This window comes from Heterodontus francisci, chromosome 34, assembly GCF_036365525.1.
Source record: "Heterodontus francisci isolate sHetFra1 chromosome 34, sHetFra1.hap1, whole genome shotgun sequence".
In the NCBI taxonomy this organism is placed as follows: Eukaryota; Metazoa; Chordata; class Chondrichthyes; order Heterodontiformes; family Heterodontidae; genus Heterodontus; species Heterodontus francisci.
Genome location: NC_090404.1, coordinates 1,095,383 through 1,113,275, shown reverse-complemented (window position 1 = coordinate 1,113,275; position 17,893 = coordinate 1,095,383).

Genomic DNA, 17,893 nt, shown 5'->3' with positions numbered 1-17,893 from the left:
GTGCGGCGCCCCCTCAGCGCCGACCCTCCGCCAGTGCGGCGCCCCCTCAGCGCCGACCCTCCGCCAGTGCGGCGCCCCCTCAGCGCCGACCCTCCGCCAGTGCGGCGCCCCCTCAGCGCCGACCCTCCGCCAGTGCGGCGCCCCCTCAGCGCCGACCCTCCGCCAGTGCGGCGCCCCCTCAGCGCCGACCCTCCGCCAGTGCGGCGCCCCCTCAGCGCCGACCCTCCGCCAGTGCGGCGCCCCCTCAGCGCCGACCCTCCGCCAGTGCGGCGCCCCCTCAGCGCCGACCCTCCGCCAGTGCGGCGCCCCCTCAGCGCCGACCCTCCGCCAGTGCGGCGCCCCCTCAGCGCCGACCCTCCGCCAGTGCGGCGCCCCCTCAGCGCCGACCCTCCGCCAGTGCGGCGCCCCCTCAGCGCCGACCCTCCGCCAGTGCGGCGCCCCCTCAGCGCCGACCCTCCGCCAGTGCGGCGCCCCCTCAGCGCCGACCCTCCGCCAGTGCGGCGCCCCCTCAGCGCCGACCCTCCGCCAGTGCGGCGCCCCCTCAGCGCCGACCCTCCGCCAGTGCGGCGCCCCCTCAGCGCCGACCCTCCGCCAGTGCGGCGCCCCCCTCAGCGCCGACCCTCCGCCAGTGCGGCCCCCCCTCAGCGCCGACCCTCCGCCAGTGCGGCCCCCCCTCAGCGCCGACCCTCCGCCAGTGCGGCCCCCCCTCAGCGCCGACCCTCCGCCAGTGCGGCCCCCCCTCAGCGCCGACCCTCCGCCAGTGCGGCCCCCCCTCAGCGCCGACCCTCCGCCAGTGCGGCCCCCCCTCAGCGCCGACCCTCCGCCAGTGCGGCCCCCCCTCAGCGCCGACCCTCCGCCAGTGCGGCCCCCCCTCAGCGCCGACCCTCCGCCAGTGCGGCCCCCCCCCCTCAGCGCCGACCCTCCGCCAGTGCGGCCCCCCCTCAGCGCCGACCCTCCGCCAGTGCGGCCCCCCCTCAGCGCCGACCCTCCGCCAGTGCGGCCCCCCCTCAGCGCCGACCCTCCGCCAGTGCGGCCCCCCCCTCAGCGCCGACCCTCCGCCAGTGCGGCGCCCCCTCAGCGCCGACCCTCCGCCAGTGCGGCGCCCCCTCAGCGCCGACCCTCCGCCAGTGCGGCGCCCCCTCAGCATTTTGGGATCTTGGGCGGGCGTGAGAGCCGCTGTGTGAACGCACTTTCTTTTTTCGAATGTTGGGAAAAAGTTCAGGAATTGTTGTAAAACCTATCTCTTGATTCCAAGCTGTACAAATACGAGGAAAACTACAGGGAGGCTTTGCGTGGATTCGCCCAGGCTGCAGCTCTGGACCCCGCCTTGCCTGAACCGTCCCTCCGAGAGCAGCAGCTCCTGAACTTTCTCAGCCGACTCTCCACACTCGTCCAACAGAAGGTGAGTAGCACAGAGAGTGGCTGAGTGTGTGTGACTGAACGCAAGAAATAGGATCTGATAGTAGACCATTCGGCCCATCAAGCCTGCTCCACCATTCAATACAATCATGGCTGATCATGGGCTTCAATTCCACTTTCCTGCTGCTCCCCATATCCTTTGATTCCCTGCAAGACCAGAATTCTATCTATCCCAGCCTTACATGTATTGAATGATGGAGCATCCACAATCCTCTGGGATAGAGAATTTCAAAGATTCACAACCTTTTGAGTGCAGTAATTTCTCCTCATCTCAGTCCTGAATGATTGACCCATTATCCTGAGACTGTGTCCCCGTGTTCTAGATTCACTGACCAGTGGGAACAATCTCTCAGCTTCTACCCTATCAAACCCTTTCACAATCCTGTATGTCTCAATTAGATCACATCTCATTCTTCTAAACTCCAGAGAATATCGGCCCAATTTACTCAGCCTCTCATCATAGGCCAACCCCCTCATCCCAGGGACCAATTTAGTAAATCTTCACTGCACTGCCTCCAGTGCAAGTATATCCTTTCTTAAATATGGAGACCAAAACTGCACACAGTATTCCAGGTGCAGTCTCACCAAAGCCCTGCACAATTTTAGTAAGACTGCTTTATTCCTGTACTCCAATCCCCTTGCAATAAAGGCCAATGTCATTTGCCTTCCAAATAGCCTGCTGCACCCGCATGTTAACTCTGTGCGTTCCTTGTACGAGTTCCCCCAAGTCTCTCTGAACATCAACACTTACCAGTTTCACACAGTTTAAAAAATATTTTGCTTTTCTATTTTTACGACCAAAGTGAACAACTTCACACTTCCCTACATTGTACTCCATTTGCCATCTCGTTGCCCACTCACTTATCCATATATCTTTGCAACCTCTCTACATCCTCCCAGCAGCTTACCTTTCCACCAAGCTTTGTATCATCAGCAACCCAGATCCATTACTCTCTGTCTCTTCATCCAAGTCTTTAATATAGAGTGCAAATAGCTGAGGCCCCAGCATTGATCCTCATGGCACCCCACGATTCAGTCTGCCAACTTGAAAATGTCCTGTTTATGCCCACTTGTTGCTTCCTGACTGTTAAGCGATCATCTATCTCCGCTAATATGTTACCTCCAACATCATGAGCCTTTATCTTGCTCATCTTTTTTGTGGCACCTTATTGAATGCCTTTTGAAAATCCAGGTATACTACATCTACTGGTTCCCCTTTATCTACCCTCCTAGTTACATCCTTAAAAAACTCTAATAAATTTGTCAAACAGGGTTTCTCTTTCATAAAACCATGCTGACTTGTTCTAATCATGCTCTGTTTTTCTAAGTGCCTTGATGAGACTTCCGTAATAATGGATTCCAGCATGTTCCCCACGACCGATGTTAGGCTAACTGGCCTGTAGTTCTCTGTTTTCTCTCTCCCTCCTTTCTTGAAAAGCGGTGAAACATTTGCAGAAATGTTGAAACATTTCTTCACTAACGTGTGTAACTGGTAGCATGGAGGTGGGACTGCTCACTAGTGTCTAACAGGTAACACGTGGGTGAGGATGCTCAGCAGAGTGTGCGACAGTGTTCACTAGTCTCTGTAACTGGTAAAAAGGGTTTGGGACTGCTCAGCAGAGTGTGAGACAGTGTTCACTAGTGTTTATAACCTGTAACATGGGGTGAGGATGCTCACCAGAGTGTGTGACAGTGTTCACTAGAGTTTATAACCTGTAACATGGGGTGAGGATGCTCACCAGAGTGTGTGACAGTGTTCTCTAGTGTCGGTAATTGGTAACACGGGGGTGGGGCTGTTCACCAGAGTGTGCGACAGTGTTCACTAGTGTGTGTAACCGGTAACACGGGGATAGAGTTGCTCACCAAGTGTGCAACAGTGTTCACTCGTGTCTGTAACCGTTAACATGGGGGTGGGACTGATCACCAAGTGTGTGACAGTGTTCACTCGTGTCTGTATCCGGTAACACGGGGGTGGGACTGCTCACCAGTGTGTGACAGTGTTCACTAGTGTTTGGAGCGGTAACACGGGGGTGGTGTTGCTCAGCAGAGTGTGTGACAGTGTTCACTAGTGTTTGGAACAGATAACACGGGGATGGAGTTGCTCACCAGAGTGTGCGACAGTGTTCACTCATGTCTGTAACCGGTAACACGGGGACAGAGTTGCTCACCAGAGTATGTGTGAGTGTTCACTAGTGTTTGGAACAGGTAACACGGGGATGGAATTGCTCACCAGAGTGTGTGACAGTGTTCACTAGTGTTAGGAACAGGTAACACGGGGATGGAGTTGCTCACCAGAGTGTGTGACAGTGTTCACTAGTGTTTGGAACAGGTAACACGGGGATGGAGTTGCTCACCAGAGTGTTGTTGACGTGTTATAGACTCAGCTTGCGTTTGTTTTATTTGAGAATATTGTGGGTGATCTAATCAAGGTGTTGTAGATGAGTTGGGGAGGTTGGTGGAAATCCACAATGGGGCAGAATTTCAAATGGGCAGTTCTGCTGGTCTCACTCTGTATTCAGGACTGACATTGGTCTGTTCTCTGGTGTCACTGTGTCCTGAGCTGATATTGTCAGTTCTCTGTTGCAGTGTGTCCTGAGCTGGTATTGGTCACTTCTCTGGTGTCACTGTATCCTGAGCTGGTATTAGTCAGTTCTCTGTTGCAGTGTGTCCTGAGCTGGTATTGGTCACTTCTCTGGTGTCACTGTATCCTGAGCTGGTATTAGTCAGTTCTCTGTTGCAGTGTGTCCTGAGCTGGTATTGGTCACTTCTCTGGTGTCACTGTATCCTGAGCTGGTATTAGTCAGTTCTCTGTTGCAGTGTGTCCTGAGCTGGTATTAGTCAGTTCTCTGTCGCAGTGTGTCCTGAGCTGGTATTGGCCAGTTCTGTGATGTTACTGTGTCCTGAGCTGGTATTGGTTAGTTCTGTGACGTCAGTGTGTGTCCTGAGCTGGTATTGGTCAGTTCTCTGGCAGTCTGTGTCCTGCGTTGGTATTGGTCAGTTCTGTGATGTCACTGTTTGTCCTGAGCTGGTATTTGTCAGTTCAATCATTTTGTTACTGATTTGTCTACAGGGTAAGCTAAAGGCAAAGAAACTCAACAACCTGATGTCCAGCATTCAGAACAAAGAGCTTCGTTTGTACAAGGAGAGGACCTACACCACTGCCAGTGGTCAGCACATCCCCTTGGCTTTGAAGCCACTGTCCAGCCTGCATTCAGGAGCAAACACTGGGACTGTGGTAGTTGGCAAAGTGGTGTTCAGTCTGACCGATGAGGAGAAAGTCCCATTGTAAGTACCAATTCTCAGTGGGAATCAGGGTTGTTTAAGATGTTCGGTCTCGCTCGACTCAAGTTAGAGATAGAATCAGTCATTTACAGCACAGAAAGAGACTATTTGGCCCATCGAATCCATGCTAGCTCTCCATGGAACAATCCAGTCTGTCCCATTCCCCTGCTCGATCCCTGTCGCCGTGCAACTTTATTTCTCTCAAGTGTCCATCCAATTTCCTTTTGAAATCATTCATCGTCTCTGTTTCTACCATCCTCGGGGGCAGTGAGTTCCAGATCATCACCACACGCTGTGTAAAAAACTTCTTCCTCACATTCCCCCTGCTTCTCTTACCCAAAACCTTCAATCTGTGTCTCCTAGTCCTTGTACCATCAGTTAATGGGAACAGTTTTTCTTTGTCTAAATTATCTAAACCTGTCATAATCTTGTACACCTCTATCAAATCTCCCCTCAATCTCCTTTACTCCAGGGAGAACAACCCCAGCTTCTCCAACCTAACCTTGTAACTAAAATCCCTCATCCCTGGAACCATTCTGGTAAATCTCCTCTGCACCCTCTCAAGGACCCTCACATCCTTCCTAAAGTGTGGTAACCAGAACTGGACACAATACTCTAGTTTTTTTAAAATTCATTCATGGACTGTGGGTGTCACTGGCCAGGCCAGCATTTATTACCCATTCCTAATTGCCCTTGAGAAGGTGGTGGTGAGCTGCCTTCTTGAACCGCTGCAGTCCATGTGGGGTAGGTACACCCACAGTGCTGTTAGGAAGGGAGTTCCAGGATTTTGACCCAGCGACAGTGAAGGAACGGTGATATAGTTCCAAGTCAGGATGGTGTGTGGCTTAGACGGGAACTTGCAGTTGGTGGTGTTCCCATGTATTTGCTGCCCTTGTCCTTCTAGGTGGTAGAGGTCGTGGGTTTGGAAGGTGCTGTCTAAGGAGCCTTGGTGCATTGCCGCAGTGCATCTTGTAGATGGTACACACTGCTGCCACTGTGCGTCAGTGGTGGAGGGAGTGAATGTTTGTAGATGGGGTGCCAATCAAGCGGGCTGCTTTGTCCTGGATGGTGTCGAGCTTCTCGAGTGTTGTTGGAGCTGCACCCATCCAGGCAAGTGGAGAGTATTCCATCACACTCCTGACTTGTGCCTTGCAAATGGTGGACAGGCTTTGGGGAGTCAGGAAGTGAGTTACTCGCCTCAGGATTCCTAGCCTCTGACCTGCTCTTGTAGCCACGGTATTTATATGGCTACTCCAGTTCAGTTTCTGGTCAATGGTAGCCCCTAGGATGTTGATAGTGGGGGATTCAGCAATGGTAATGTCATTGAATGTCAGGGGGAGATGGTTAGATTCTCTCTTGTTGGAGATGGTCATTGCCTGGCACTTGTGTGGTGCGAATGTTACTTGCCACTTATCAGCCCGAGCCTGGATATTGTCCAGCTCTTGCTGCATTTCTACACGGACTGCTTCAGTATCTGAGGAGTCACGAATGGTGCTGAACATTGTGCAATCATCAGCGAACATCCCCAATTCTGACCTTATGATTGAAGGAAGGTCATTGATGAAGCAGCTGAAGATGGTTGGGCCTAGGACACTACCCTGAGGAACTCCTGCAGTGATGTCCTGGAGCTCAGATGATTGACGTTCAACAACCACAACCATCTTCCTTTGTGCCAGGTATGACTCCAGCCAGCGGAGGGTTTTCCCCCTGATGCCCATTGACCTCAGTTTTGCGAGGGCTCCTTGATGCCATACTCGGTCAAATGCTGCCTTGATGTCAAGGGCAGTCACTCTCACCTCACCTCTTGAGTTCAGCTCTTTTGTCCATTTTTGAACCAAGGCTGTAATGAGGTCAGGAGCTGAGTGGCCCTGGCGGAACCCAAACTGAGCGAGATAAGTACAAATCGACCAGAACAGGCCACAGATAGACTAGCAGAATGGACAGACAGAATTTAATACAGAGAAATGTGAGGTGATGCATTTTGGCAGAAGGGTTGGGGAGAGGTAATATACACTTAATGGCACAGTTCTAAAGAGTGTGTAGGAACAGTTGTGACCTAACCAGAGCTTTATAAAGGTTCAGCATAACCTCCCTGTTTTTGTACTCAATGCCTCTATTTATGAATCCCAAGATCCCATATGCTTTACTAACCACTCTCTCTATGTACTGCCAGCTTCAAAGATTGATTCACTTGCACCCCCACGTCTCTCTCTTCCTACACACTCTTCCTACACAGGGAGTGGGGAGAGTGTGGAACTCACTATCACGGGGAGTGGTTAAGGTGAACAGTGTCGATGTATTAAAGGGGGATCTGGATTATTTCGAGAGAGGAAGGGATTGAAGGATATGTTTAATGGGGTGAGGCGAAGAGGGGATTGGGGATGAGGCTGCTGTACAGCAGAAACATCAGCGTCAACTGGCCGGCCAAGAGCTCTATTCTGTGTCATGTGCACATCATATCGGCTCAGGTTAATCCCCAGTGTTTCTGGTCACTCACCGATTTGCCTCTTGCACCCTCAGTACCTTCGGACTGCTGGATGCAGAGAGGACCTGTTTGGCGGTGATGGTTTACAACATTGCGGAGAGCTGGGGCGTCCTCATCGGAGACTCGGTGGCCGTTCCCGAACCTGAGTTCAGACAGCACAGCATCGAGCACAACGGCAAGGTGAGAGTGACAGGGCCACGGCACTGCCCATCACGGTGTCTACCGTTCATCGACTAACCTGGAGGAGGTTTTCCCCCCCTCCCCCAACTGTACCCCATTGTCTGTCCCGCAGACATGGTCCCCCGCGATCGTCCGCGCCCCGCCGCCGGAGTGCCCGCGTCCCGCCCCCCGCGATCGTCCGCGCCCCGCCGCCGGAGTGCCCGCGCCCCGCCCCCGTCCCCCGCGATCGTCCGCGCCCCGCCGCCGGAGTGCCCGCGCCCCGCCCCCGCGATCGTCCCCGCCCCGCCGCCGGAGTGCCCGCGCCCCGCCCCCGCCCCCCGCGATCGTCCCCGCCCCGCCGCCGGAGTGCCCGCGCCCCGCCCCCGCGATCGTCCCCGCCCCGCCCCCGCCCCGTCCCCCGCGATCGTCCCCGCCCCGCCGCCGGAGTGCCCGCGCCCCGCCCCCATGCGATCGTCCGCGCCCCGCCCCCATGCGATCGTCCGCGCCCCGCCCCCATGCGATCGTCCGCGCCCCGCCCCCATGCGATCGTCCGCGCCCCGCCCCCATGCGATCGTCCGCGCCCCGCCCCCCCGCGATCGTCCGCGCCCCGCCCCCCGCGATCGTCCGCGCCCCGCCCCCCGCGATCGTCCGCGCCCCGCCCCCCGCGATCGTCCGCGCCCCGCCCCCCGCGATCGTCCGCGCCCCGCCCCCCGCGATCGTCCGCGCCCCGCCCCCCGCGATCACCCGCGCCCCGCCCCCCGCGATCGTCCGCGCCCCGCCCCCCCGCGATCGTCCGCGCCCCGCCCCCCGCGATCACCCGCGCCCCGCCCCCCGTTACTGAATGTAATCTTCCTCCCGTGTTGATCTGTCCACAGTGCTTCACCTTCAGCAGTATCCGGGTAGACAGTCCCCTTGTCCTCCTGGTAAACGGGAAGAAGCAGAGCGCAAACAGCCAGGCTGCAGCTATCGTAGCTTATAAACCTCAGACAGAGTAGTGGGCCCACAGACAGCAGCCAGCACACTGCCTCCCTGGACCCACTGGAGATCACCCACTGCCATCAGGGGGTCCCAATCGCAGCTTGTCGTGGAAGGAAGAGTGGGTTTGCAGGAACCATCTGCTCCTGGTGCTTGTCACTGGCATCTTGATCTCTGAACTGAGATGGACGGCGGGGGTTGACATTCGATGGCGGCGGGGGATGTTTGAAACGTGACTGTATGACAAATGGCTGAGGAATCCCATTCCCTGCTGTGTAACCGGGGGAGTGCAAACCCGTCAACTGCTGTGGCTTCAATGCTGAGAGACAGGACCACACTGAGTGTTGGGTTTCAAACTTAGATGTGTCAGGACCGTCCTGCAGATATGGCCAGGTTCCCCAGGACCCTCCTGCAGATATGGCCAGGTTCCCCAGGACCCTCCTGCAGATATGGCCAGGTTCCCCAGGACCCTCCTGCAGATATGACCAGGTTCCCCAGGACCCTCCTGCAGATATGACCAGGTTCCCCAGGACCCTCCTGCAGATATGACCAGGTTCCCCAGGACCCTCCTGCAGATATGACCAGGTTCCCCAGGACCCTCCTGCAGATATGACCAGGTTCCCCAGGACCCTCCTGCAGATATGACCAGGTTCCCCAGGACCCTCCTGCAGATATGGCCAGGTTCCCCAGGACCCTCCTGGAGGTATGGCCAGGTTCCCCAGGACCCTCCTGGAGGTATGGCCAGGTTCCCCAGGACCCTCCTGGAGGTATGGCCAGGTTCCCCAGGACCCTCCTGGAGGTATGGCCAGGTTCCCCAGGACCCTCTTGCAGATATGACCAGGTTCCCCAGGACCCTCCTGGAGATATGGCCAGGTTCCCCAGGACCCTCCTGCAGATATGACCAGGTTCCCCAGGACCCTCCTGCAGATATGACCAGGTTCCCCAGGACCCTCCTGCAGATATGACCAGGTTCCCCAGGACCCTCCTGCAGATATGACCAGGTTCCCCAGGACCCTCCTGCAGATATGACCAGGTTCCCCAGGACCCTCCTGCAGATATGACCAGGTTCCCCAGGACCCTCCTGCAGATATGACCAGGTTCCCCAGGACCCTCCTGCAGATATGACCAGGTTCCCCAGGACCCTCCTGCAGATATGACCAGGTTCCCCAGGACCCTCCTGCAGATATGACCAGGTTCCCCAGGACCCTCCTGCAGATATGACCAGGTTCCCCAGGACCCTCCTGCAGATATGACCAGGTTCCCCAGGACCCTCCTGCAGATATGACCAGGTCCCCCAGGACCCTCCTGGAGATATGGCCACGGTCCCCCAGGACCCTCCTGGAGATATGGCCACGGTCCCCCAGGACCCTCCTGGAGATATGGCCACGGACCCCCAGGGCACTCCTGTAGATATGGCCATGGACCCCCAGGGCACTCCTGCAGATATGGCCACGGACCCCCAGGGCACTCCTGCAGATATGGCCACGGTCCCCCAGGACCCTCCTGCAGATATGGCCACGGACCCCCAGGGCACTCCTGCAGATATGGCCACGGACCCCCAGGGCACTCCTGCAGATATGGCCACGGTCCCCCAGGACCCTCCTGCAGATACGGCCATCTTCCCCCAGGACACTCCTGCGGATACGGCCATCTTCCCCCAGGACACTCCTGCGGATACGGCCATCTTCCCCCAGGACCCTCCTGCGGATACGGCCACGTTACCCAAGGGCCCTCCTGCAGATACGGCCACGTTCCCCCAGGACCCTCCTGTAGATCTGGCCACGTTCCCCCAGGACCCTCCTGTAGATCTGGCCACGTTCCCCCAGGACCCTCCTGTAGATATGGCCACGTTCCCCCAGGACCCTCCTGTAGATATGGCCACGTTCCCTCAGGACCCTCTTGTGGATATGGCCACGTTCCTTCAGGACCCTCTTGTGGATATGGCCATCTTCTCCCGGACCCTTCTGTACATCTGGCCATCTTCCCCCAGGACCCTCCTGTAGATACAGCCATTACTTCCCTGAAGATACATAGAACATAAATAGGAGCAAGTGCAGGCCATTCGACCCCTCGGGCTGCTCTTCCATTCAATAAGATCATGGCTGATCTGATTGTAGCCTGAACTCCACTTTCCTGCCTTCTCCCCCCCTCGCCTCCTTTGTTGATCAAAAATCTGTCTAACCTAGCCTTGAATCAATGACCCAGCCTCCACTACTCTCTGGGGAAGAGAATTTTATTTGTTTATTTAGAGATACAGCACTGAAACAGGCCCTTCGGCCCACCGAGTCTGTGCCGACCATCAACCATCCATTTATACTAATCCTACATTAATCCCATATTCCTACCACATCCCCTCAATTCCCCTACCACCTACCTACACTAGGGGCAATTTATAATGGCCAATTTACCTATCAACCTGCAAGTCTTTGGCTGTGGGAGGAAACCGGAGCACCCGGCGGAAACCCACATGGTCACAGGGAGAACTTGCAAACTCCACACAGGCAGTACCCAGAATCGAACCTGGGTCACTGGAGCTGTGAGGCTGCGGTGCTAACCACTGCGCCGCTGTGTCGCCCAAATTCTAAACACCAACAACCCTCAGAGAGAAGAAATTCCTCCTCCTCATCTTGAATGAGAGACCCCTCATTCTGAAACTGTGCCCCCTGGTTCTAGATTCCCCCACAAGGGGAAACATTCTCTCAGCAGCTACCCTGTCAAGCCCCTTCAGAATCTTATACGTTTCAATAAGATCACCTCTCGTTCTTCTGAACTGTAATGAGTGCAATGGTTGAGTTAGACAGATTTTTGATTGACAAGGGAGTCGATGGTTATGGGGAGCAGGCAGGGAAGTGGAGTTAAGGCCACAAAGAGTATAGGTCCAAGCTGCTCAACCTTTCCTCTTAATATAAACCCCTTCATCCCAGGAATCAGCCTAGTGACCCTTCTCTGAACTGCTTCCAATTTAAGTTTATATTAAGTTTAAGTAAGGAGACCAAATCTGTACACAGTACTCTAGGTGCAGTCTCAACAATGCCCTGTACGGTTGTAGCAAGACTTCCCGACTTTTATACTTCATTCCCCCTTGCAATAAAGGCCAGCATTCCATTTGCCTTCCGAATCACTTGCTGTACCTGCATGCTAACTTCTTGTGATTTATGTGCGAGGATGCCCAGATCCCTCTGTACTGCAGCATTCTGCAATCTCTCTCTCTTTAAATATTCTACTTTTCTATTCTTCGTAACAATGTGGACAACCTCACATTTTCCCACATTAAACTCTATCTGCCAAGTTTTTGTCCACTCGCTCACTCTATCTGTATCCCTTTGCAGGCTCTGTATCTTCCTCACAACTTGTTTTCCTACCTATCTTCATATCATCAGCAAATTTAGTTACCATACATTCAGTCCCTTCATGTAAGTCATTAATATAGGTTGTAAATTGTAGAGGCCCCAGCACTGACCCCTGTGGCACTCCACTAGTTACAGTTTGCCATCCTGCAAATGACCCATTTATCCCGACACTGTTTCCTGTTGGTTAGCCAGTCTTCTATCCATGCTAATATATCACCCCCACACCATGAGCTCTTATCTTGTGTAGTAACCTTTTCTGTGGCCATTTATCAAATGCCTTTTGGAAATCCAAATACACTACATCTACTGGTTCCCCTTTATCCACCCTGCTCATTCCATCCTCAAAAAATTCTAATAAATTTGTCAAACACTATTTCCCTTTCACAAAATCATGTTGACTCTGCTGATCGTATTGTGATTTTCTAAATGTCCTGCTGCTACCTTTTTAATAATGGATTTCAGCATTTTCCCAATGGCAGACGTTAAGTTAACTGACCTATAGTTTCCTGCTTACTGTCTCCCTCTTTTCTTGAATAGAAGTGTTAAAGATGCAGCTTTCCGAACCGCTGGGACCTGTCCAGAACCTAGGGAATTTTGGAAGATTGCAAACAATGCCTCCACTATCTCTGCAGCCACTTCTTTTAAGACCCTAGGATGTAGGCCATCAGGTCCAGGGGACTTGGCAGCCTTTAGTCCCATTAGTTTGCCTAGTTCTTTTTGTGCAATGATAACGATTGTTTTACGTTCCTCCCTCCTTTTACTATTTGGATGCTTTTAGTGTCTTCTACCGTGAATCCAATACAAAATATTTGTTCAAATTCTCTGCCATATCCTTATTCCCCATTGCTAATTACTTATTCCCAGTCTGATCCTCTAAGGAATCAATGTTTACTTTAGCTACTCTCTTCCTTTTTATATACTTGTAGAAGCTCTTACTGTTTGTTTTTATATTTCTTGCTAGTTTACTCTCTATCTCTTTTCGCCCTTTTTTTAAGTCATCCTTTGCTGTTTTCTAAAATTTTCCCAATCTTGCCTCCTACTAATCATTGCAGCATTGTACGCCTTTTCTTTCAGTTTGATACCATCCTTAACTTTCTTAGTTAGTCAAGGATGGTGCATCCTTCTCATAGTCTTCTTCCTCATTGGAATATATCTTTGTTGAGAGTTATGAATATCTCCTTAAATGCCTGCCACTGCTTATCTACAGTCTTGCCAACTCTGTCTTCATACGTTTGTAATTCACTTTATTTTAAGTTTAAGACACTAGTTTCAAACCCAGGTTTCTCATTCTCAACTGAATGTGAAATTCTATCATGTTATGATCACTCTTCCAAGAGGATCTTTATTATGTTATCATTAATTAATCCCATCTCATCAAATCCCATCACATATTACTTGATCTAAAATAGCGATTCTTGCTTGTTCCAGAATGTATTCTAAAAAACTGTCCTGGATGCACTCTATAAACTCGTCTTCAAGGCTACCTTTGCCAGTTTGATTTTTCCAATCCACGATTATTGAAGTACCTTTTTTACAAGCCCCATAATTTCCTCATTTAATATTGTCCTACAGTTCAGTTACTGTTAGTGGCCTATAATTACTCCCACCATGACTTCTTTCTTGCTATTTCTTATCACCACCCAAACTGATTCTACATCTTGATCTTCCGAGCCAAGATATTTCTCACTACAGTATTAATCTCATCCTTTATTAACAGAGCTACCCGGTGTCCTTTTCCTTTTTTCCTGGCCTTCCGAAATGTCATACCCTTGAGTATTCAGTTCCCAGCCTTGGTCACCTTGCAGCCACATCATTTTAATGACTATCAGATCATACCCATTTATTTCTCCTACAGATAAACAACACTAGTTGCCCAATCTAATGCCACCTTCCAGCACCTCGTCCCGCAGATATGGTTATTATCCCCAGTACCTGCAGCATGTATGTCCATGTCCCCCAGGGCCCTCCTGCAGATATGTTCACAGCCCACAGTCCCCTTCTGCAGATATGGCCACCTTCCCCCGGGGCCCTCCCGCAGATATGGCCACATTCCCCCGGGCCCTCCCGCAGATATGGCCATGTTCCCCCAGGGCCCTCCTGCAGACATAGACATGTCCCCCCCAGGGCCCTCCCGCAGATATGGCCACCTTCCCCCAGGGCCTTCCCGCAGATATGGCCATTGTTTCATAGAACATAATAGGAGCAGGTGTAGGCCATTCATCCCCCAAGCCATCCCTGCAGATCTAGCCACTCCCCCCCACACTCAGAGCGCATTGGCTCCCCCGCAGCCCCTCTCTCAAACTCTTCCCTGTTTTTCCCTGTGTATCAGTTTGTGTCAAGCTCCATGACTAGCTCAGAGCAGACCCAGGGTTTCAATGTGGAACCCTTTGTATTGCTCTGTACTGCAGTGACCACTGACTGGAACAAGATTTTCTCGTCACTTGTTTTTTTACCTGTTAGATACAGTTTGATACTGGTCTCCTTACGTAGGAAGGATGTAAATGTGTTGGAGGGAGTACAAAGAAGGTTTACTAGACTAATACCTGGAATGGGTGGGCTGTCTTATGAGGAAAGGTTGAAATGCTAGGCTTGTATCCGCTGGAGTTAGAAGAGTAAGAGGCGACTTGATTGAAAAATATAAGATCCTGAGGGGTTTTGACAGGGTGGATATAGAAAGGATGTTTCCTCTTGTGGGTGAATCTAGAACGAGGGGTCACGGTTTAAAAATAAGGGGTCACCCATTTTAGGCAGAGATGAGGAGAATTTTTTCTCTGAGGATCGTGAGTCTTTGGAATTCTCTTCCTCAAAAGGCAGTGGAAGCAGAGCCGTTGAATATTTTTAAGGCAGAGGTAGATAGATCCTTGATAAGCAAGGGGGTGAAAGGTTATCGGGAGTAGTCGAGAAATCAGGTCAGCCATGAACTTATTGAATGGCGGAGCAGGCTCGAAGGGCCGAGTGGCCTACTCCTGCTCCTAATTCGTATATTCACGCGGTCTTTGATACGATTGCCAAATCGCGGAGTGTATATATTTTCCATTTCTTTTTATATTTCTTGTTGGTCACTTTCAGAAATGTACATCTTTTTTGTAACTTATTGCTTGTCCAGTTTATTTGGTTACTTTGAAACTGGGCTTTGTTTTTAAATGAAGTGTGTTTGTAAAGCGAATGTTTAACGATAATTAAAAGATGAGTGAGACAGTCTGATCTATTCACATACATGAACAGGCCACTGTGTTTCCCATGTCCTGTGTACAATGCGTAGAACTCTCCAGCACTGCTATCCCCTGTTAAAACTGACGTAGGAATAGGAGCAGGGCCATTTGGCCCCTCATAGCTAGAAACAGGGGACGACCAAAGAGACTTGGGGGCTCCGTGTACACAGCTGAGGAAAATGCCATAATGAGGTGGGGAGATGGTGCGGTAATGGTATTACCACTGAGCTAGTGATCCAAAGGCCCAGGCCAATGCCCTAGGGACCCATGGCAGCTGGTGGAATTTAAATTCGATTAATTAATAAAAATCTGGAATTAAAAGCTAGTCTCAGTAATGGTGCCATGAAACTGTCATCAGTTGTTATAAAAAACCCATCTGGTTCACTCATGTCCTTTTGGCGAGGAAATCAGCCGTCCTGACCTGGTCTGGCCTACATGTGGCTCCAGACCCACAGCAATGTGGTTGACTCTTAACTGCCCTCTGAAATGGCCGAGCAAACCACTCAGTTATCAAGGGCAATTAGGGATGGGCAACAAACGATGGCCTTGCCAGTGGCACCCATATCCCATGAAAGAATTTTAAAAAGGTACAGAAATTAATCAAAAACGAATGGAATGCTGTTCTTTATATCTCGAATAGCATTGAATACCAGGGAGTAGAAGTCATGCTTCAGCTATACAAAGCCCTGGTTCAACCACACTTGGAGTTACTGTGAGCAGCTCTGGGCACCACATCTTGGAGGGAGTGCAGTGTAGGTTTACCAGAATGATACCTGGGCTCAAAGGGTTAAATTACGAGGAGAGATTTACACAACCTAGGGTTTTATTCCCTGGAATTGAACTGATGGGCTGGAGAAAGAGAGAAACTTTCCGCTGGTTGGGGAGTCTAGAACCCGGGGACAGAGTCTAAAAATTAGAGCCAGACCTTTCAGGAATGACGTTCGGAAACGCTTACACGCACAAAAAGCGGGAGAAGTTTGGAACACTCTTCCACAAATTGCAATCCATGTTGGATCAATTGTTAGTTTTTAAACTGAGTCGTGGATTTTTCTTAAGCAAAGGTATTAAGGGATTATGGGGGCAAAGGCGGGAATTAGGAGTTAGGTCAGAGATTTGCCATGATCTCATTGAATGGCCGGAGAGGCTTGCGGTGACATGACCACCTCCTGTTTCTGCTGTCCAGCCTTCTCCGGCACTCAATCAGATCATGGCTGACTTTTGTTCCACATCCCTGAATATCCACACCTAATTTTAAAAAAAACAAAGATTTCCCCCAAATCCACAGCTCTAGGTTTAAACTTGTGACCACTTGTTTTGGTTTCCCCTACCAGAGGAAGTAGTTTATCCATCTCTATTGAATCATTTTAAGCCACTGAAGGATTGGAAAGGATCAAACATAACCCTATTATGTAAGGAAGGAGGAAGAGAGAAAACGGGGAGCTATAGGCCAGTTAGCCTAACATCTGTAGTTGGCAAAATGCTGGGATCTATTATTAGGGACATGGTAACAGGGCATTTAGAAAATAAGAGTCGACCTGCATTTACGAAAGGGAAATGGTGTTTGACAAATCTGAGTTTTCTGAGGATGTAACTAATAGGATGGATAAGAGGGAACCAGTGAAAGTATTTGGATTTTTAAAAGAATTCGATAAGGTGCTGCACAAGAGGTTATTATGTAAAATTAGAATTTACGGCATTGGGGTAATATATTAGCATGGATTGAGGGTTGGTTAACCGACAGAAAACAGAAGGAATAAACGGGGCATTTTCATTTGGGCAGGCCGTAAGTATTTGTAAGTCAGTACTCGGACTTCAGCCATTTACAATTTATATCAATGATTAGCTGAGGGGAATGAGTGTAATGTTTGCTGACAATACAAAGTTAGGTGGGAAAGTAGGTAATGAGGCTGCAGAGGGATAGAGACAGGCTGGTTGAGTGGGCATGCACATGGCAGATGGGATATAAGGTGGGAAGTTATCCATTTCAGTAGGAAAAATAAAAATAAATTTGAATGGTGAGAGACTGGGGAATGTTTGCACTCAGGGACCTGGGTGCCCTTGTACTTGAATCACAGAAAGTTAACATGCAGGTACAGCAAACAATTAGGAAGGTAAATGGTATGTATATTATATTAGGCAAATAGTATGTTCACTTTAGTTCCAAAGGGATTGGAGTATAAGAGGAGAGAAGTCTTACTGCAATGATACAGGGTGTTGGTGAGACCACACCTGGGGAACTGTGGACAGATTTGGTGCCCTTGCCTGAGGAAGGACATATTTGTCCTACAGCAAGTACAGCGAAGGTTCACTGGACTGGTTCCTGGGATGTGATGATTGGACAATGAGGAGAGATTGAGTAGATGAGGCCCATAATCCCTGAAGTTTAGAAGAATGAGAGGTGATCTTATTGAAACATATTAAGTTTCTTAAGGGACTTGACAGGGTAGATACTGAGAGACTGTTTCCTCTGGCTGGAGAGTCTGGAACCCGGGAGGGCGCAGTCTCAGGATAAAGGGTGGGCCAGGGCTGTGAATCTTTGGAATTGTCTACCCATGAGAACTGTGGAGGCTCAGTCGTTGAGTATATTCAAGACTGAGCTGGATAGAGTTTTGGGAATTAAGGGATATGGGGATGGTGCCGGAAGGTGAGGTTGAAGTAGAAGATCAACTGTGAGTGATCTTGCTGGATGGTGGAGCAGGCTTGAGGGGCCTCCTCCTCCTCCTTTATGATCAATCTCCGACACTCAAGGGAACACAAGGCAAGTTTATGAAACCAGTCACCATTCGAGGAATCTGCAGGAAAGATGTCAAGGGCTTGGAGAGAGTGCGGACAAGATTTCCTCGTGTGGTCCCAGGGATGAGTGACATCGGTTAGGTGGAGGAATGGGGCAGGGGGGATCTCCACAGAGCAATGGGAGGTTCTGAATGATGAGGAGGTTGATAACCAGAGGACACGATTAAAGATAATTGGCAAATGAGGCAGACAGGGAGATGAGATGAGATGTGATCTGG